The sequence below is a fragment of the Lissotriton vulgaris genome, unplaced genomic scaffold (assembly GCF_964263255.1).
Source record: "Lissotriton vulgaris unplaced genomic scaffold, aLisVul1.2 SCAFFOLD_329, whole genome shotgun sequence".
NCBI classification, from domain to species: Eukaryota; Metazoa; Chordata; class Amphibia; order Caudata; family Salamandridae; genus Lissotriton; species Lissotriton vulgaris.
The window spans coordinates 446,196-466,727 of record NW_028241434.1 but is presented as its reverse complement, the minus strand read 5'-3'; the positions used below and the strand labels follow the sequence as shown (position 1 = coordinate 466,727).

The 20,532-nt window shown below is 47.5% G+C and overlaps 1 protein-coding gene across 1 annotated transcript in view; it reads right to left on the bottom strand.

Moving 5' to 3' along the window:
- Positions 1 to 20,532, bottom strand: part of LOC147671294 (beta-1,4-galactosyltransferase 2-like) — a 914,400-nt gene that overhangs the window by 875,316 nt on the left and 18,552 nt on the right. The window lies entirely within an intron of this gene.

Here is a 20,532-nt window from a genome sequence, read left to right as displayed (position 1 = left end):
TCAAAGGTTGTCTGCTGTTCTTTGACTCCAAAGACAGCATGGATACATTCTCACACACAGAAAGTGAGAAAGAGCACACAGACTCATTTCTCGCAACGTTAGAGGCTGACAGCCTGATCCCGAGTTTGCTGGAGGCGGGTCATGCGCCAAGCAGCAGTGACTGGGCCTCTGGGCGCTATACATAGAGCAGGCAGGACATCCGCTGCCTTTTGGCAGACGCTCAGGTCCCTGGAGACACACGGAGAGGAAGAGGGAGGGACTATGGTGCTGTAGAATGGGAGTGATGAACAGGCTCATTACGAACAAGGAAAGAGGAGAGAGTGCGATTGAAACAGGGTGGGAAGGAAGAGAAACCTGGGAGTACAAGGAAGAGGCTTTCGGTCCAGGCGCACGGACCTGTTGGAAGTGAGAGGAAGAGGGGATGGAAAGTGCGAGCCACGGAGGTGGGACAGCGCGAAAAGAATGGAAAGTACAAGAGGCAAGAGATAAGAGGGTAGTGGGTGTGAGGGGGAAGATCGTAGAGAGTGAGGAACAAGCATGCAAGCCTCGCGTGCGTGAGCGCAGTCTGCTGTTTTTAGAAGCACTGCACTTGTGCTTGTAGCGTGCCCCTGCTCGCTCCCGCAAGCTGGATGCCGCCACAAGCACGAGTGTGTGCTTCCAAAAACAGCAGAGTGACGGCTAAAAGGCCCTCCTATGCACCGCATGCGTGCTGCGTAGGCGAGACCTACAAAGCAATGAATGACACAGGTGCAAGCATACTGCCAGCAATCCAGGAAACAGGTGTTTACATACAGTGAGAAATCGAGGACACAAGTGCTAGCATACTGCAAGCGATCTAGGAAACAGATCCTAGCATACAGTAAACAAAGCAGAATGCAGGTGCAAGCACACAGTGACAGATGCAGGGTACAGGTGCAAGTAAAAAAAGCACTGAATGACACAGGTGCAAGCATACTGCGAGCAATCCAGGTCACAGGTCCTAGCACATATTAAGTGATGTTATGTTATCAAAAGGTATGTTAAGGTATGCAGATTTGTAGAGCACACTATCACAATTATGTAATGCAGATTTGTAGAGCACACTATTACAGTTATGCTGTGTTATATTGATTATATTGATCACAGAGATTTTATGTATGTTATGTTATGCAGATTTTTAGAGCGCACTATCATCATTATATAATGTTATATTATGTTATGCAGATAGAGCGCACTATAACCCAAGAGGGTATCCTGGTGCTGAGCAGGTGTGAGTCTAGCCGCACCTAAGGCCTAGTGGAACGACTCGAAAAGTCCCGTCTTCATTTTCTTGCTGAATGTCATTCCATGCTTTAGGAGCGATGTAGAAGAAGGCTTGCCTGCCGGATCTGATTTTCTGCATGCGTGGGCTGTGTGCAAGTAGGAGTCTGGATGAGTGGCGGTGTCTGGGAGATTTGTGAAAGCATATTTTTAGTTCTGTTCTGTTCCAAGCGAGAGAAGACAATGACTGGATTTGGCAAAGGAGGAAAGGGTCTGGGCAAAGAGGATACCAAGAGGCAAATGAAGGTGCTTCGGGACAACATCCAGGGCATCAACCAATCCTGCTATTCGTCGCATAGGATGAATGGAGGACTCACGCACATCTCCAGCCTCATCTCTCAGGAGTCCCAAGGTATGCTTGAGGATTTTCTGCTGAATATGATACGGGACGGCGTCTCCTACACTGAGCGCGCCAAGAGGAAAACCGTCACCACCAAGGATGTGGTACATGCCCTTAAGTGCCAGGAGTGCACTTTCTACGGATTTGCAGGTAAATACTCTACTTACTCCCAAAATAGGCAATATAGGGTACAGATGTCAGCACAGAGTGAACGATGCAGGATACAGGTGCAAACACATAGCAAGTTATGTAGGATACAGGAGCAAGCATACAAGGAGCAATGTGGGATTCAGGTCCCAGCATGCGGTGTCCAATGTAAGATGCAGGTGCCAACACAGAGTGAAGGGTGAGGGACAGAGTTGTTATCTGAGCAAAGCAGGAGACAGATGCAAGGACAGAGTGGCGGTGCGGGTGGCAGCACAGAGTGAAACATATGCAGGATTTAGTGGTGTCACAGATAGAACAATGCAGTGCTACCAAAGACATGGCATGGCACTTGGAAGGCCTATCTCCTACCTTTGTGACTCCTTTTCAGTAAAGGGAACAGGCGTCACAGTGTGTCAGGGTGGACTGCCATGTACCATCTGAGGGAGGGGAGGCCATGCATTTCATCCCTGGTTTCGGGCAGAGTAGGCAAACAGATGCAGCCAACCTTGGTCTTTCGCCACGTTTGGCCAATGTTTCTATTGAACCTTCTAGGGTTTTCTTTTAGAGCTATATATTGCTAACACGTCTTCAACCCTGCTTTATTTCTTAATTTACACCTCTTTCCATTTTTTTTTATATTTTGCTTTGAACCGGAGAAGGGGTATTAATACATCTTTTTCCTCCCATTAATGGTGAGCGGCTCTAACTGGTACTGCTCTCCCAAGTGCATTTGCCATTTCTAACTGCGGGTGTTTTATTTTCCGAAGTAGATGTCTACATTTTAATTCCCTAGCTTTTTTTTATTTTTTATTTAATACATTTTTTTCACATCCTGCTTCTTCAGTCGTGTTTTGGCCCAAAAAAGTTTCTGTTTTAGATCCGAAGCTGAAACCCTGGCTCCGCTCAAGCACACAGGAAGCCTCTTTAAGCTGAGTCATCGTTTTTGGCTCGTGAAGGCGTGTGGCATAATGAGGCAGCCACAGACCTTGCATGACTAAGGTCGAGGAGGCTGCGGCTGGCCTTCAAACTACACTCCTGATACCTGGCAGCATCCGGGGTACCTCTGGGATGGACCGGAAAGGGGAAGGGGGCTGTCTAGGGAGATGGATGTAGAGTGGGGTACCTTCCAAACTCTTAACTTCCCACAGAGGAACTCCCCAGCATTTTCCCTTTGGTTACTGGATGCAGATATCAAACGAGTGAGAATGTCTTCTCTAAGGGGTTGAGCAAAGCAGGTTTGTTCTCTGATTCAAGGTAAAAACAAGCACTGGCAAAGCTAATGAGCATGGCTTGTAACTGAAAGCCCCTCTTCATTGTTCTCACTCATCCATCCTTCCATACAGTCACTCATCACCCACGCAGTCAATCACGAGATGTAGCACTCTAGGAATACTATTTAGGACTATTAGGTCTTCAATTTTATTGCCACTAGTTGTGTCAATGAAATAGAAGAAAGACCGTCTTGAGACCACCGAGTCCTGAAAAGAGGAGGGCTACTAGACAGGCCACCATATAAGCATGGTACCTCTGGCTGATGGCCTGGGACCATCAGAAATCAAATACCATGGCCTTGAAGCATAGAAATAGAAGTAAAATGATTCAAGTTAGAAAGTAACAACTGATAGCTGACACAGGGAAGAGCTAGCGTAAATAAAGGGCCATAGAAATAAAAGAATCCTAGCGTGGCTTGCCATACCTTACCAAATGTAGAAAGCATAAACAAGGTCTTTACACCGCACTACCATTACAACGCTGCTTTTACAACGCAAGTCGTTACCAAGACTTGCGCTGGAGGGCGCTCTAGGCTAAGGAATAGTAGATTTACTATTCCAACACCTTCCCTTCTGTACTGTGAGTTGGAATAGTAAATTATACTATTCCTAAGTCCAGCACCCTACAGCGCAAGTCGTGGTAACAACTTGCGTTGTAAAACCAGCGTTGTAATGGTAGTGCGGTGTAAAGACCGCGTCGTAACGTCATACAAAGATATAGGGCAATGCATATTACAGTCCCTCAGCACCTCCCTGGCATATTTTGAGAAATCTCAGTTCTTAGCAAGTATAGTGATACTGCACTTTCATTTCTCATTTTACTTTTGGAAAACACTCAACTTCATGCAGAAAAATGCCACTTTTAAAGACTTGAGTCCCCATGAAGCAGGCTGGGCTGTTCAAGGTTCTTGGTCTTGGGAAAAGAAGAAGCTCCCGAGAGCTCAAGGGGTCCAGGGGCCACCGACCAGCAATGCTCACTGTGGTAGGCGACACATCTTCGGAACAGCTCACATCAGCAGATCATTACTACAACTTCCAGTTATGCCGAACAACCCATCAAGGTGTTTGCAAAGTACCTGTAATAGGATTTCGCCTCTTCGGCTCCATTAACTGCCTGGAGGCAGCAGTCCAGGCTACAGAAACTGAATTCATCACATCCCTTTATTAGATTTACATGCTGTATGCTGGATGTATACATTACACTTCTTGCTCATTGGCACTGACAGGAGTAGCAGAGGAGGTAAAGTTCAGAGAAGCTGTCATTTTAACACTCTGCAGAAATGATAGGCTTATTTGTTCGATAGAATAAAGCACTCAGCATTCTTCCCCAAGTAGCCAGTGCCAACAACATTATCTTAAAGATAACATTTATTTTACGTTCTACCTAAACGTAGTAAATGTTTAATTCCACTACAAATAATTATCAAAATGTCCCTGGCGACACGGCCCATGTAGTGGTGCATTACTGGTGTGTGGTACATTACTGGTGTGTGTGGTGCATTACTGGTGTGTGTGGTGCATTACTGGTGTGTGTGGTGCATTACTGGTGTGTGTGGTGCATTACAGGTGTGTGTGGTGCATTATTATTATTATTATTAAATTGATTCTTGGTATAGCGCATGGCTACCCTTAGGCATCCCAGCGCTGGTTTGCGACCAGAAGCAGTTCCTGTTTTTACTGCAGTTTCTGGAAAAGCCACGTCTTTAGTTGTTTCCCGAAAGAGAGGTGGTGCGTAGTGGATCTGAGCTGTAGGGGAAGTGAGTTCCACAGAATGGAGGCAATGTATGAGAACATGCGTCCTCCCGTTCTTACTTTCCGGCTTTTCGGGAATTTGGCCAAGAACAGATTGGCAGATCTTAGGTTACGCAGGGGACGATGAAAGGAGAAAAGGGTGGAATGAACTTTAGGGCATGTGTCCCAGAGGGTCTTATGTGACTATCTGGGCTCCATATGGGAGGACTAGTTCGGCCAGGGGTCTCAGGTACACGTTTAACAGGGTGGGGCTTATCGAGGACCCCTGCAGAACCCCACAGTTGAGTGGGATCTTCCTTGCGGTGTGATTACCTTCAAATACTTGGAACGTTCTGCCCGTTAGAAAGGACTCGATCCAGGAAAATGCTTTACCTGTCACTCCCACCTCTTTGAGTCGGTCTAGTAGGGTGCTGTGGTTTACCGTGTCGAATGCGGGTCGCGGGTCGAGTAAGATGAGTGCCACTGAGCCCCCCAGGTCTAGGACTTTCCTTGATTCCTCAGTCACTGTTATAAGAGCTGTTTCTGTGCCGTGTTAGCAGCGGAAACCTGTCTGGGAGGTATGTAGAATGTTAAGGGCGTCAAGGTAGTTAGTGAGGGAGGTGTTTACATGCTTTTCTATAATCTCACTGACCAGGGGAAGTAGTGATACCGGGCGGTAGTTGCTCCAGGTGTCTGGATTTAGGTTGGGCTTCTTTAAGAGTGCTTTAACCATAGCGTGTTTCCAGCTTGATGGTACTGTCGCTGTGGTTACGGACAGATTGAGGACTTACAAAAGTGCGGGTAGTGTAGTCTCCTTTACTTTATGCAGCAGGCGAGCTGGGGCTGGATCACAGGGGGATCCCGATTTGACTTTAGTGAAAACTGTGGAAAGGGTGGTCATATCCAGGATTGGGAGGTCGCTCAGAAAATTCGATCCCTCTATACCACTTTCCCCTTTTGTGCTAGGGTTCTCCGTCTGCTGAGGCAAGGCATTGTATATGTCCAGGATTTTAGCATTAAAAAACTATGCCAGTTCCCTACATCAATGGAGGGCTGATTCTGAGGGCCTTTCTTGTTGGGGGCAGAGAGAAAGTTTTTTTGCTATTCTGGCAATTTCCCTAGGTGCGTTGGTTGCCAGATTAATTTGTTCCTCGTAGTATTGAGCATGTGCTGTTTTGTTTTCTGTCTGGTATATTTTTATCGCTTCTCTATATTTATACTTTTTCTCCGGGCTGCAGTCCCTCCTCCAGGCCCTCTCCAGTCTGTTGCGTTTTTGTTTTGTCTCTCTAATTTCGGGGTGTACCATGGGGTTTCGGTGGGTTTCTTCAAGCTCCATTTGTATGGAATGGTGGCATTGAGGGAAGATGAGATCCATTCATTAAATTAATCATATGCTGTGATTGGATTATTGATTGAGTTTGGGGTTGGTGGTTTCAAGGGTATTGGCCCAGACTTCATGCTCTAATATTGCCCATGGTCGATCCCAGGTCTTTGAAGGCTGGTCGTTTGTAGTCGTCCTTGATAACTTCCAGATAATTGGTATTAATAAATGGTCTGACCATGTTACTGGGGAAGGGTTGTTTATTGATATACTTTCTAAGTTTAAAAATACTGGGTCTAAAATGTGGCCTTTGTTATGGGTTGGGCTTGTGACTCTTTGCTTAAGTTGTAGTGCCTGCATATTAAGTATGATGTTGTGTGCATCGACTTTATTAGGGTCATCCAGATGTACTGGTGTGTGTGGTGCATTACTGGTGTGTGTGGTGCATTACTGGTGTGTGTTGATGTGTGAATGGCTTACTGAATGACTGACAGCAATAATGTAGCGCCTACACCCAACAGGGTCTGTCGAGGTTGTTCTTAATATGCTTCTTAGCCAAACAGATAGACCTCAAATTTTTCTTGGAGATGCTCAGAGAAGAGGAGAGCTCAATGTAACGTGGCAGGGAGTTATAGAACGTAATGGCCTGAACCGAGGTGGCGCATCCAACAGGCAGTGTGAAGTTGGCTTTAGGCATCGTCAAAAGAACTTCATCTCTACTTCAGCGCATCTTCAGAAAAAAGGAGGAGACTGGGGCCGCTGTTAGAAATAAGGTACGCGGAATCCAGCTGCTGCAGACATGTGAAGGATGGACAAGAAAAACGAATGGGGTCTGTCATGGGAACCTAGTGAGCAGCTGAGATAGGGTCTGAACGTTGTATGATGGAAGAACGCATTCCGTTGTAACGCATGAATTTACTATGCATGAGTTATAACGCGAATGTTTACCACTTATATCCTTTACCATGCATGCTTTTACAACGTATTTTGAAGTAAAGTATGAATGGTAACGGCCCATAATTGTTAAAAGTTTTCCCATAGTCCTGCCCTCAGTCCTTAAGCGGGCCCTAAACCCTAATTTTAGACCTCAGCGGAACCCCCTTCCTGTTAAAAATTACCGACCATTCCCTAAACTCTAAATCTAGAACCCAGCGCGACCCCCCTCCTAGCCTCCAGCCCTCTTAAAAAGTGCTGTCCCTGTCCCTGTCCCTGAACCTGAACCTTAAACCTGTCCCCTGGCCCCCAGATCTTTTCAAATAAAATCAACAATTGCCCCCTTACTTTTTCAGGACGAGGCAACTCTTGTGAGGCACTGCACACATGTCATCAAAAGAAGAGAAAGGATATCTTTGCTCCTCTAAGGACGCCGATAGCCTTTACCACGCAGGTGCTATTACCAGCATATGCCCTCACCACGTACGTTGTAAAAAATGCATGGTGAAGGCTAGGCGTGGTAACAGTGTATACGTGGCAATGCCTACGTGGTAAAGGTCCTGTGTGGAGAAGTGTGGCTCACTGGTTAGAGCAGGCAGACCTGGAAGCAGAGGTCAGACCGGGACCAGGGTTCAATTCCCGGCTCTTGAGTCCTAAAAAATGTCCATGGACTCGACAATTCTCGCTCCGGTGCTTACTCCATTCACGGGTTCACACTCTGCAACTCTGGGCAATAGCTTGCTTAATCTCCACAACGGCCCCTCGCGGCGGGATGCCTGGCTTTCACCAGGCGGATACCATGCCGGGGTTATCTCACAGGGGAATACCAAAACGGGTTCCCTAAGCAGGCGCTTAGAAACCGGTGGTGATTTGCGCTATATAAATTCTTGTACATTTACATTTACAAACAGCAGCATTGTAAAGGCATACCATAGGCACATGGATTTAGGAAGGTCCCGGTGCAGGACATCAGAGAATTCCAAGCGGCCATGAACAGTAGCCCCTATCACCACCGAGCTATACAGCAGGAGGAAATGGGCTTCAGCCCCCTCAGATGGAAAAATAAATTTCAAGCCATCCTTGATTGACACTGCAAGAAGAAAGACCTAATGATAATTTAATATATACATCTATACATTAGCGTTGACAGCATTAGATTGAGCAGACACTTGGTGAATATGAAAAAGATCAGAAAACTATGAGGAACCCCATAACTCAACTTACTAAACTGCTGGGTGCAATCTGCTGGGTAGGGTTCGAATTATTAACTGTCCGCAACACAGTGGATTGGTGATCTAAAAAGATCTCATGATCTGCTGTGTCAAAGGCCTCAGAAAGACCTAACTATACAAGAGGGGAGACAGGGCCTTATCAATAAAGAGAAGAATGTCAACCTAAAATCTTAGGAGGGCGGTTTCATTCCTATGACAAGCGACTGGACATCATTATTGATTTTAAACGATGTAGTTGCGGAACCATGTTGTCTTCCAAAAGTTTAGGGAGTACTGGTAAAATATAATTATAATAAGCTGATGGTTAGATGGTTCAGTGGTGGGAAAATTAGATTTCTTTAGTAGAGGTGTATGTAACAAGGTCCAGGCAGAGTCAAAATGCTTAACCCAAACCTTCATATGAATTTCTGCTATGGCTTTTTCTTCACATGCAAACCTGCCTGTTGGAAAAAGTTATTCTGCATCAATATTTGTCTGGTGTGTTGAAGTGACCACTTCGAATAGTAGCAAGATCCACTGACCTCTTCACTAAGAAGTCTCAGCCAGCAGACCAATCACCATCTGTGCTAAAACATATTTATCCTAAGTACATTATGATTCGCTGTGAATTCTTTTCATAGTATTGAGGATTTTCAGAATTCATTTCAAACAAATTTAACATCTCTCAAAACTTTTTACCAGATCATAGGATTTCTACTTTTCGAAAATGAAAACAAAGATTTTGAAGTTGTTGTTCTCTTCGCCATATTAAAAATTAGCGAGTAAAACTGTAATTAGATCAAATGTATCTTGAATTATATATTTGAAAGTAATTCCAGCAAGGGTGAACTTGTTGTGTGATTAATCTATAATGACCATCTTGCTGGAGTATCAAGCATTAATAACCATGGTCAAACTCTAAAAACTGTGTAATGTAACTAATCTTATGATAATCACGGGCTATTGGAACTTAAACCTCCATGGGAGAAAGAACTGGTATTGGGCACAAATTTCCAAGAAAAAATCATATTGATGTCACCCATTTCAAAGCTGGAGACACCGGTCTTTAGAACAGTCTGCTCAGACTGGCTCATGGATAACCGTTCACACTGCTGAAATAAAAGAAAGGTGGCCACCTCCTGTGGGACACACCTTTGCATACACGTAGGGCCTTATGATGTCTGTCAGAGTTTCCACCTCCCAACACCAACTCAGAATCAGGACCGACCGACTCTTGTAAGCAGTACCTCCCGACCCATTACGATGTGATCAAACACTGGTAGGATTCCAATTGACTCCTATCGGAGCCGTGTTCCGCTCGACAACACAGGCTCCTTTGGGGAAGTATGGGGTGTGCAGGAAAACAGCACTCTGTGGCAGGCACTTCATGATGCCTGCCACACATTGCAGGGTTTTACAGGGGGGTCCCTTAGGTACCACCTTAGCCACCAACCGGAGGCCGCAGGATGAAGGGGCCCTGCTAGGGGCACCAAAATTCACTTTCCAAAAGACTGTGTGTCAGACAGGCCGACTCCGAAATGCTGTTGAAAGCTGACATCATAATCGCTCAATCGGAAACACAGTCCGCAGAGCTGTACGATGCGGGTGCGACCAACACAGATTCTCCGAGAGCCGGTCAGAACCAATTCGGAAAGACTGTGTGGTTTACAAACCGACCTCGAACATCGTAATTGGTCGCTCGCATTGTAAACCGACCAAGTCGGTCAGAAGGGTTCCGACACAGTCTAGGAGATTCCGACTGTCAGAGGAGGCTTTCCACCTGAGATCGTAATCAGCCACATAGTATACTACAAAGATTCCTGATGGAATCGGACATAGTTAGGTTTTCACATAAACCAATATGAACCATTATTGTAATAAATATCGTATACAGATTATCGACAACACAGCATCTCTAGGATCAATAGATATAGGCAAATACAGGTTTACTATTTTCATCTCCACAAATGTACTGTCAGAATATATACATGTTCCTGGTATGTAGATGTGGAGTTAGGAACACCAAATACTTTCTTACCTAAATATATTTACTATTTTGGGTACAATATTTTGGCAGAATGATATTTTCAACTTGATATTCTGCATATGTTAAACAAACCAAAATTCACTAAGCAAACAAAACCAGTCAATAAAAATTCAGAACTTGATGTAAAGGATGCCCGCTATTGTAAAAACTTTACACTACCATAAAGATGGTGAAAAGCAATGGGGATATGTCAAAAGTATAACACAACATCTGCACATTTTTTCTATCTTATTGCATTCTGACACGAGCTTCCTCCCAAATGGGGATTATGATTTGTTCAGAAAAACTCACACATCTGGACATTTGACACGCTCACATTTCTCAAAGAAGACCCTGCTCAAAAAGAAGCTAAACATTCAGAAATGTATGTACAAACCTCCAATTTGCATGTTAAGTTTCATTTATAGTTGCGAACACTTCTAATAATGCAGCGAGCTCGAACCCAACGATAGCAATATTTCCAAGGGTTGTATTTCGGGGTCATTTCACGGAGGCATTCAGAATAAAGAATGTTATACAAAAACAAACAAATAAACATATTTCTTTGATTCATGCCATTAGGGGAAGTGTCCAGAGCATGTGACTCCCAGCCTGAGAAGTTTAAAGGTCGTGGGCAAAGTGGGCAATTGCCCAGGGCCCCCACCTACTAGGGGGACTTTAGTAAAATGATATTTCTCAATTTCTCTAAGGAAACAGTCTTTACCATGACGGCCGAACCACGAGTTGCAGTTACAACATGGTTGTTGCAACGAATTTGTCTTTACCACTCATTCCTTTACCACACATGTGTTACAACAACATGCCATAGGGACAGTGGCGTTGGACTTTAAAGTCCCACAATTTCCCTACTGTCCCGCAGACTTGAGATGGAATAGTAAATAAGACCGCTGCAAAGTACAGCGGTTTCCCTAAGGCATGTCGTTGTAACGATATGCGTGGGAAAAATCCATTCATTGTAAAGGATGAGGAGTAAAGCGTGCGTTGTTCCGACATACAACAGTTTCCTTTACTTTCTTTGATTTCTCTATCAGAACTTCTCTCCCTCTTGTTAAAGATTAGACTGCAAAACGTCAACATTATCGGCGCCATCTTGCCCCTTTTCCAAGCCCATTCGTGCGCGTAAGCGGCAGCCATTTTGAGCACCATGGCCTCCCTGCCCCTCGCTGATAGCCGGCGCGTCTCTCTCTCTCTTAACCTCGCAAGCATTCCCCCACACACTGACGACCCCCGCTCTCTCTCATGCCTTGGGTCGTAAACCCCCCTTCAGCGCAGCTTCACCACTGAACCCCATCCTGTTCCCAGCGCGACACCTCCCTTCATTCCTTTCATGGCCTCAAACCCTTTTGATGCAAACCCCTTTTCCTGTGTCCCCGTTTGTCTTCCCTGTTCCCAGGCCGCCACCTGGCTCTGCGGATACTGTTTATTACCCCGTACAGTAGGAAGCTTCCCCTCCCCATCAAAAGACCCCCGAACCGATCAAAGCCCCCACCCCATGAGATCCGATCAACCCCATGCATTCCGTGAATCGGCGGAATGCCCTGCTTTGCAACGACCATCACCTGTTGTGACCAGGGTGGGGAATCCAACTGTAAATGTATGTGGGAATGGGTCTGAAGGGGAGATTCCGAGGATGTTCTTTCAAGTATTAAAGTATTGCGAGAATGTGTTATGTGCAATAAAGGTCATAAACCCCACTATAAGAGGCCAGGCCTCAGAGATGTGGTTAGAGCACCTCGTGACGATACTTGCTGTCTGAATTGATGTGTTCTCCTCCGGAGAGAATAAAATCCTCGTTTCCCGCCTTCCAGTCTCCAGCGCCTGCTTCTTCATTGATTAATATTGGTGGGTCATAGAGGCGATACCGCCGGGCAACATAAAGGGGTCTTTGGTTACCGGTTGTCTTTGGAACCCCTTTTTACAATTGGCGTCCCAAACGTGGGGCCCATCAGCGACTCGTGGATCCAGTGGGAGAGGTCCTGACGACAGAGTGAACGACTGCAACGATCGGAAGGTACCCTGTCCGATAGACCCTCGTCTGACAGCCGATCATCCGAACTTCACTGGTTCCGAACAGACCTCTCTCGAGTGATCTGCGGTCCTGACTGGGAACCATCAGGAGTGCCACGAGAAGTACGGAGAGAAGAGGACGATCGGGCGCTGGATTCGGAAGACGAGAAACTGTCCATGCGGTCCGGGTAAGGTCGTGTAAACACGACGAATTGCGAAAGTGATAGATAATTGAAAGAAATTGATAATTGTTGTGAAAATACTAGTATTACTCTTTGTTAATTTATTGGAGATTCTCTGTCTACAAACGGAGAAACAACAGGCTCTCCCTTTATAAACAGCGAAGGATAGGTACGCACCCGTCGGACCTATTTTTCTCCCCCACTGAACAATTGCCCCTTCGCCCCATTGATTAACTGTTATAGATTGTTTTCTGGAGATTCTCTGTCTGAAAACAGGGAAGATTAGGTCCCCTCTTTACAGATAGTGAAAGGGTAGGTGACGCGAACCTTTGCGAGCCTACTTATTCTCCCCATTGACCATATTGATTTTTTATTTTTGACCTAACGTTGATTGATTGCTCAGAATTGGTTCATGAGGTATTCACTACGTGCAAACAACGTAGAATAGAAATATTCTGTCTAGTCTTTGCGCGCAGTGATAAGATAGGTAGTGCTGACTATTATCCCATTGTGATCCGTCATGCCTGTCTTCTCCCCACTGGTTAGTAGCCTGTTTAACCCGGACCGCTTATTAGAGATGAACCATCCGGCTCCGCTGGAAGGCACCCCTAATAAGGACATGTTCACAAAGCATGGATTAGTCGCTATAGCCTATAGCCAGCTGTGGCATAAATATACGAAAAGGGATCGAGAAAGTCAGTGGCCACTGATAGGATCCTTCGAAGACGATAGAATAATCGCACTAGAAACAGCCCTTGGTAAGAACAAGACGACGTCCACTATGCTTGACAGCTTCGGCATGTGGCGAAAAGAAGCCGAATAACGCAAAAAGAGAACCGAGAGTAGGTTGGGAAAAGAGCTGCGGAAAGCAGCCCACCTAGCGGCCCAGAAACTAGAGAAAGAGATAAAAGAAAGAGAGGATACCAAACAGAAGCTAGAAATAGAAACATCAAGCCAGTGCCTGGTTAGAACTCCCTCCACGCTCTACCCTGATTTACACTCAAAACAGCGAACCAACGATGATCTGCTGCTAGGTCCTCCGATCATCCACATGCCCCCTCCATACGCCCCTTCCCAACCCTTAGCCCAACGCCCACTATCCCCAGGTACCACCGAGAGTAGCACCACGGCTTCAGCCCCCATGGCCTCCGTGCCGGCTGAACTCCTTGTATTAGATACTACGCAAACGACAACGCTGAGCGACCCGGAAGCCCGAAGGGGTGGTCCTGCTAGAGCATATAGACTAAACAAACATGAACGAGCAGGGGTCGACAAGATAGCAAAGATACTGATAGAGAGGAGGGAGGATGAAGAGTCCGTCATGGATGTGTTTAATTCTTATACTGGGAGTCACAGACGACACTTCACTGTACAGCTGTGTTACCATGTCTTAAATGCATATGAGGACCGATATCAAGAAAAGGGTCCACAGAGCCTAACGACTCTGTACCGGAAGGTTGATATCGGGGATGAGAGTGAGAGTGATGTGACGGACCTCCTTACGCGTACGCTTGAGGTTTTCCGCCACCTCACTGAACAAAAGCCAAAAATCGAATCCACTACCTCCGTAGCAACCAACCCGCAAACTGAACGACCTAACACTATGATGCCGATACGAGAGGCTGCCCCTTACTGGGTTCCTCCACGAGGTGAAGGGACTCACGATGATGCAAACCACAAAGATGCAAAGGGAAGGGTAGTGTACAATTGGGTCTACCAACCATGGGACCGGCAAGAGATTCTGACCTTCCGGAAAACTCTGCCAGACCTACGTAAAAACCCCACTGCCTTCTATACTGAGTTGGGTACGGCCCTAGGATCGACGATTATGACTCTAGCTGACATCGACTTGTTTTTCGGGTTATGTCTACCAGCTGATGTGTGGAAGCAAATCCGGAAAGTCGACCACTCTGAGCTGTTTGGACATAACTGGTCACAACTTGATGGCATAGACAGACAACGAGAACCCGGACAAAAGCCTTTAAAAGCCATTTTAGACCTCCCGGATAAAATCGTGCAGAAATTAAAAACCCTGATCCCAGAAAAGAAAGTGGACTGGTCGATAGTAACGGCTTGTCGCCAGAAACCTCAGGAGGATGTATCGGAATACTTCTCCCGGTTTGAAACGGTGTTCTCCGATTACAGCGGCCAGGACCTGACCACTGCAACCGGACACCATCTGTTTGTCCAGAATTACGTTAAGGGCTTATCACCGGAGGTCTCGCAGAAACTGCAGGCCAGTGAAAGTAGTTGGGCAGCCTCCAAACCTACGGCTATCCTCCAGATGGCCCAATATTATGAACATCAGAAAAACGAAAACGATAGAACAACAGAGAGGAAGAAGAAAGAATTAAAGGAGAGGGTGATGATAGCACAACTGCAAGGGGTGACTCTGGGACGAGACCAATACCGGGGAAACCATCAGATGAACGTCCCTAAAACGGCACCTCCCAAAGACCGTGCTTCAACTCCCCACATTGGACGTACAGACATTAGAGAGGACCAGTGTGCCTTCTGTAAAGGATCGGGCCACTGGAAATCTCAGTGCCCGGTTCTTTTGGAACTCACCAGAAACAGAGATCCTAGAGATTCAGCAAACGAACCAAGAAATAGGGGACCACAGCGAGGGCCCCCAAACAACGCAACTAATGATAGATCCAGTAGACCAAACACATTTGATCGACCCCGACAGAACCAATGCCAGCAATCTGACTACGATGACGTTCATGACTTTGCATAGGACTGCCTAGGGCAAGGGAGGGATCCAGTCGAGCTCCATGTTGACCAGCAAGGCCCTTATGTCACTGCTAAGGTCTTGGGTACAAAGTCACCATTCCTGGTAGACACTGGCGCAACACGTAGTGCATTATCTAAACGACTGATTCCAAGGGCACCCTTGTCTGGCTTACTAATAACATCGACAGGTTTCGATGGGACGCCCTCCACTAACCCTTTGTCCGCCCCAATCCTCTTTGACTTAGAAAACAACACCACTGACACCACGTTTTTACTCTCCTCCAATAGCCCTGACGCAATTATGGGACTCGACTTATTGAAACACTTCCGAGCAACGATTAGATGTTCTCAAGATGGAGTCCGAGTTTTCCTTTACGACAATCCTGTTCTGCTTAGACATTGCCCCCCCAGACACATGTTTTCCATCACCGACGCTGACACTTCCCTACTTGACACTCTGCCTCCGTATCTGTGGGCCAAAACGGATTCGGATGTAGGGCGCATGATGATTGACCCAATACACATCACTGTTCGACCAGATGCAACACTCCCAAAACTTCCACAATATCGAATATCGCCCGAGGGCGAGAAGGCATTGGTAGAAATCATCCAATCACTGATAGACGCAGGAGTGGTAGAGGAAGTAGTTAGCAACGTTTGCAACAGCCCAATCTTGCCCATCATTAAGAAGCAGGGAGAAGGGGATGAGAAAGCATACCGCTTCATCATTGACCTTCGGGAGATCAACAAAGTGGTGGTACCCCAGTACCCTGTGGTCTCGGACATTACCACCATCCTGACTTTGATTCCCTCCACTGCCACCACCTTCACTGTCATTGACCTCAAAAACGCATTCTTTTCTATCCCCATCCACCCAGACAGCCGATATCTCTTCGGTTTCACCCTAAAAGCCCGCTCATATAGGTTCTGCCGAGCACCCCAGGGCTACACAGAAAGCCCTAGCATCTACAGCCAGGCCCTCAAGAGACAACTGGATCAAGTCCAGTTACCCGATGGAGTGGTATTAGTACAATATGTCGATGACATCCTCTTGGCAGCCGACACCACTCCACTAGCTGTCACAGCCACCATTCAACTCCTGCATTTCCTTGCAGAAAATGGCCACAAGGTCTCCAAGAAGAAGTTGCAATTCTGCCAACCCCAGGTCACTTACCTAGGCCACCTTTTGTCCAAAGACGGAAGGAAACTGACTCCTGACCGGATCCAAACCATTCTCGACACCCCCGTCCCTAAGACCCAGAAACAGGTCCGCTCCCTACTAGGCCTCACCTCCTTCTGCCGACAGTGGTTGCCCAACTTTAGCCTTGTAGTAAAACCACTGCTTTCATTGTTAGCAAAGGACATCCCTCTCCCACTCCCTTGGACCCCTGAGTGTCAGGCTTCTTTCGTGCAACTACGAGATGCCCTCTGCTCGGCCCCTGTGTTGGGTACCCCCGATTACACAAAGCCCTTCTCCCTTTACACCCATGAGAGGGAGGGGTGCGCTTTATCTGTCCTGACCCAGTCCATCGGCCCAAAGCAACGACCATGCGCTTACTTCTCAGCCACTCTTGACCCCGTAGCCAGAGCCCTGCCTGCTTGCCTTCGAGCCGTAGCTGCTGCTGCGATCTCTATCCGACAGAGTGAGGGGATCGTGCTCTCGAATTCCCTCACAGTACTGGTACCCCATGCAGTTGACACCCTCCTAAACCAAACCAAAACGCAACACCTGACGAGTGCACGACTGACAGGATACGAACTGACTCTGCTCGCACCCCACATCACACTGAAGAGATGCACCACACTGAACCCAGCAACCCTGCTGCCCAACCAGAAAACGATCCCAATGTGCACCCTGTACACGACTGTGTGACCCTCACCGACGAACAGACCAGAAGTAGGGTTGACCTCAGAGACACGGCTTTCCCCGACCCCGACGGAGAGCTGTGGGTGGACGGTTCTTGCATCAAGCTCCCCGATGGCACCACTTCAGCTGCCTATGCAGTCACCACGGCTCGAACTGTAGTCGAGACAGCCCGCATAACGCAACGATCTGCCCAGGCAGCGGAACTGATTGCCCTGACACGAGCCTGTATTCTAGCAGCAGGAACCACAGCAAACATTTACACCGATAGCCAGTATGCCTTCGGCATACTGGCTATCGGTGCCATTTTGGGCTCCTTTGGAGGGAGAGGGGATTCTTGACCTCACACGGCACCCCCATTTTACACGGGGACCTAGTCTCCGGCTTGATCGAAGCCGTCCTTCTCCCCAAAAAGCTTGCAGTCATCAAATGCCAGGCACACAAAAAGGTGACAGACATTATTGGACAGGGAAATGCACTAGCCGACCTCACTGCCCGAGCGACAGCTGAAAATAGGACGACAACACGCATGTACGTGACCAGGTCACAAGCAGAAAAATGGACTGACGCTAGGGACACTATCAGAGACATTCAAATGGCTAGCACACAACACGAACTGACTGAATGGACACGGGTGGGACTGAAAGATGACGAAGGCTGCTGGCGGACAAAAGACACAAACAAATGGTTGTTACCTGACTCATACCTGATTCCCATATTGACTATGGCACATTCCCCTGCCCACATAGGATCAGCCCCCATGATTGAACTTGTCTCCAGAGTCTGGCACAATGATAAGATCACAGAGTCCGCCAAACGCCTGGTCCAACAATGTCTGATATGCCTGCAACACAATCCCGGGAAAGGAACTGTAGTACCCCGGGGAGGGTTCGGGGTCCCGAATCACCCATTTGAAGTCCTGCAGATGGACTACATCCAACTAGACAGATGTCAAGGCCTGAAATATGTACTTGTGGTAGTATGCGCATTTAGCAAATGGGTGGAAGCATATCCAACCCGTGACAACACTGCTATGGCCACAGCAAAAGTACTGTTAAAGGAGTTTTTCCCCCGTTACGGCCTTTGTCGAATTTTGTGGAGCGACAATGGCCCCCACTTCGTAGCTGAAGTTATCCAACTCATTTTGAAGGGGTTGGGTGTAAAACAAAAGTTCCACGCAGTCTTCCACCCCCAATCTGCTGGACTAGTGGAACGACATAACGCCACACTGAAACTAAAATTGGCCAAAATAGTAGCTACCACAGGACTGAAATGGCCAGACGCACTCCCCTTGGCGCTGCTTTCAATGCGTTCCACCCCCACCAAACACCACTTGACACCATACGAGGTTGTTTTCGGCCGGCCTATGAATGTCTGGTCTGCACCAAAACCAACTTCCATTCATGACGTCCCGGACGTCCTAATGTCTGATTACTTATGTCAGTTGACTAAAACGCTGTCTGTTATCCATCAACAGGTGCTGCATGCCATCCCTGACACTTCCAGGGGTCCCGGACACACCATTCAGCCTGGGGATTTTGTCCTGATCCGGAACTTCCAGCGTGCCAAGAGTCTGGAACCCCGGTGGACGGGCCCCTGGCAAGTCCTCATCACCACCCGAACAGCACTACGGGTGGAGGGAAAACGCAACTGGCTGCATGCACACCACTGTAAGAAGATCTCCTCGACCCTGACCTCGACTGAAAACATCGACAGCCAAGAAGAGCTCCTGAACAAGGACCGACCGTCACTAACCTGCTATCCTGATACCGACACACTTGAACTTTCAAAATTCTCTGATCCCACAGTGCCATCAAAAGAAGGGTATTTCCTGCGTCGAAAGGAGGGAGTCTCGGCTAAGTAGACCACGGACTGAGTTAAGTCTCAGAACGGTGACCTAAACACTACCAAGGGTTACCCGGAGAGAAGCAAAGCAAAGTCTGTGGTTCTGCCCGCTACCGAGCCCCTTGAAGATGATGGAAGCGCCAGATAAGAAGATGATGGAAGCGCCAAATAAGAAGATGATGAAGGAAACAGGAAATACCCACCGCAGAAACCCAAAAGCAGACAGACTCCATAGCCCAAAGACTATTGCGCTCTTCATCACAATCCTCCTCTGCTTTCTCCTCATGACCACACTCTGGATTGTGGAAGAAAATGCACCTGCTCACGAAACATTCCTGACCACTGTCCAGCCTACCACCATGAAGGAACATTATCTGATCTCGCTCTCTCCCCAACTCAGAGAGAGGCGAAAAGAATTTTGGAATAACTCCTTCGTACAACTACTTCACCAGCACAACCTTGCCACCAATGCCACCAACTGTTGGATCTGTGGGTTGCTACCCCACGCCACTGGACACTCGATACCATTCATCCCTTCACCTTTCTCAGTTCACGGTTCCTGTCTTGCCTGGCTGATGCTTCTGCAAGAAAGCTTTAAGGACAATGCCACCTCCAGCAAAACGGTAACGCATTTCTACCACGGGGTCTGGCGGAACAGAACAAAGACACACTTCTGCCCGCAGACCAACAACAACACAATCCACTTGGACATCCCTGCTAAAGAACAAGTTGAAATGCAAGTGTTCAATAATCCAACCAGAACCACCTTCTCCTACCTGCGAAAACGAACGGCTGCCACTCTGACTGTGGCCCTGTCAGTCATCAACGTCACTGGCCACATGTGCATGGAAGGGCTTGGGACTCAGCTGGTAGGCCACAGTGCCTGCCGGTTTTCCAGAACTCTGGACTCCATCGACCCGCCTTCCTTTGTGGCATCTCCAAACACGTATTTCGTCTGCGGCACGAAGGCTTACACCTGGCTCCCCAAAGGCTGGGGGGGCACTTGTTTCATTTCCTTCATCCTTCCTCCGACTTATGTGGCACCAGCAAATCATCACAGACAAAAGCGAGCCAAGGACATCGAACAAGCCGATTCAACAGGAGCGCAATTCATCGATGCTATGAAAGGACTAGTCCCCCTCTGGGGCCCGATGGCAAACAGCCGTGCCATCCGACATCTGACTCAAGCAGTTGAGACAACAATGAACATCACGGCTGGTATCCTTGCTAACAACACCGCTGAACTTCAAGCGGTCCGCTTGGTGGCCCTCCAAAACCGCCTTGTCCTGGATGTGGTTCTTGCGGACCGTGGTGGAGCATGCCGCATCATTGGGTCCAGCTGCTGTACATACATACCGGACAACTCACCCTCAGTGTACAAAGCCATCGAACATCTTCACAGACTCTCTTCAGAAGTACACCAGGAACAAGAAGAATGGTCGCTTGGTGGTTGGTTCTGGAACACCGTTAAGAACTGGGGTTGGAGACTGTTCACCATTATCCTGATTCCTGTAGTTGTGATGTGCGGTCTATGCTTAGGAATTCAATGTCTGCCACCTCTGTGTTCATTATGTGCAAATTGTATTTGCCCTAAGACT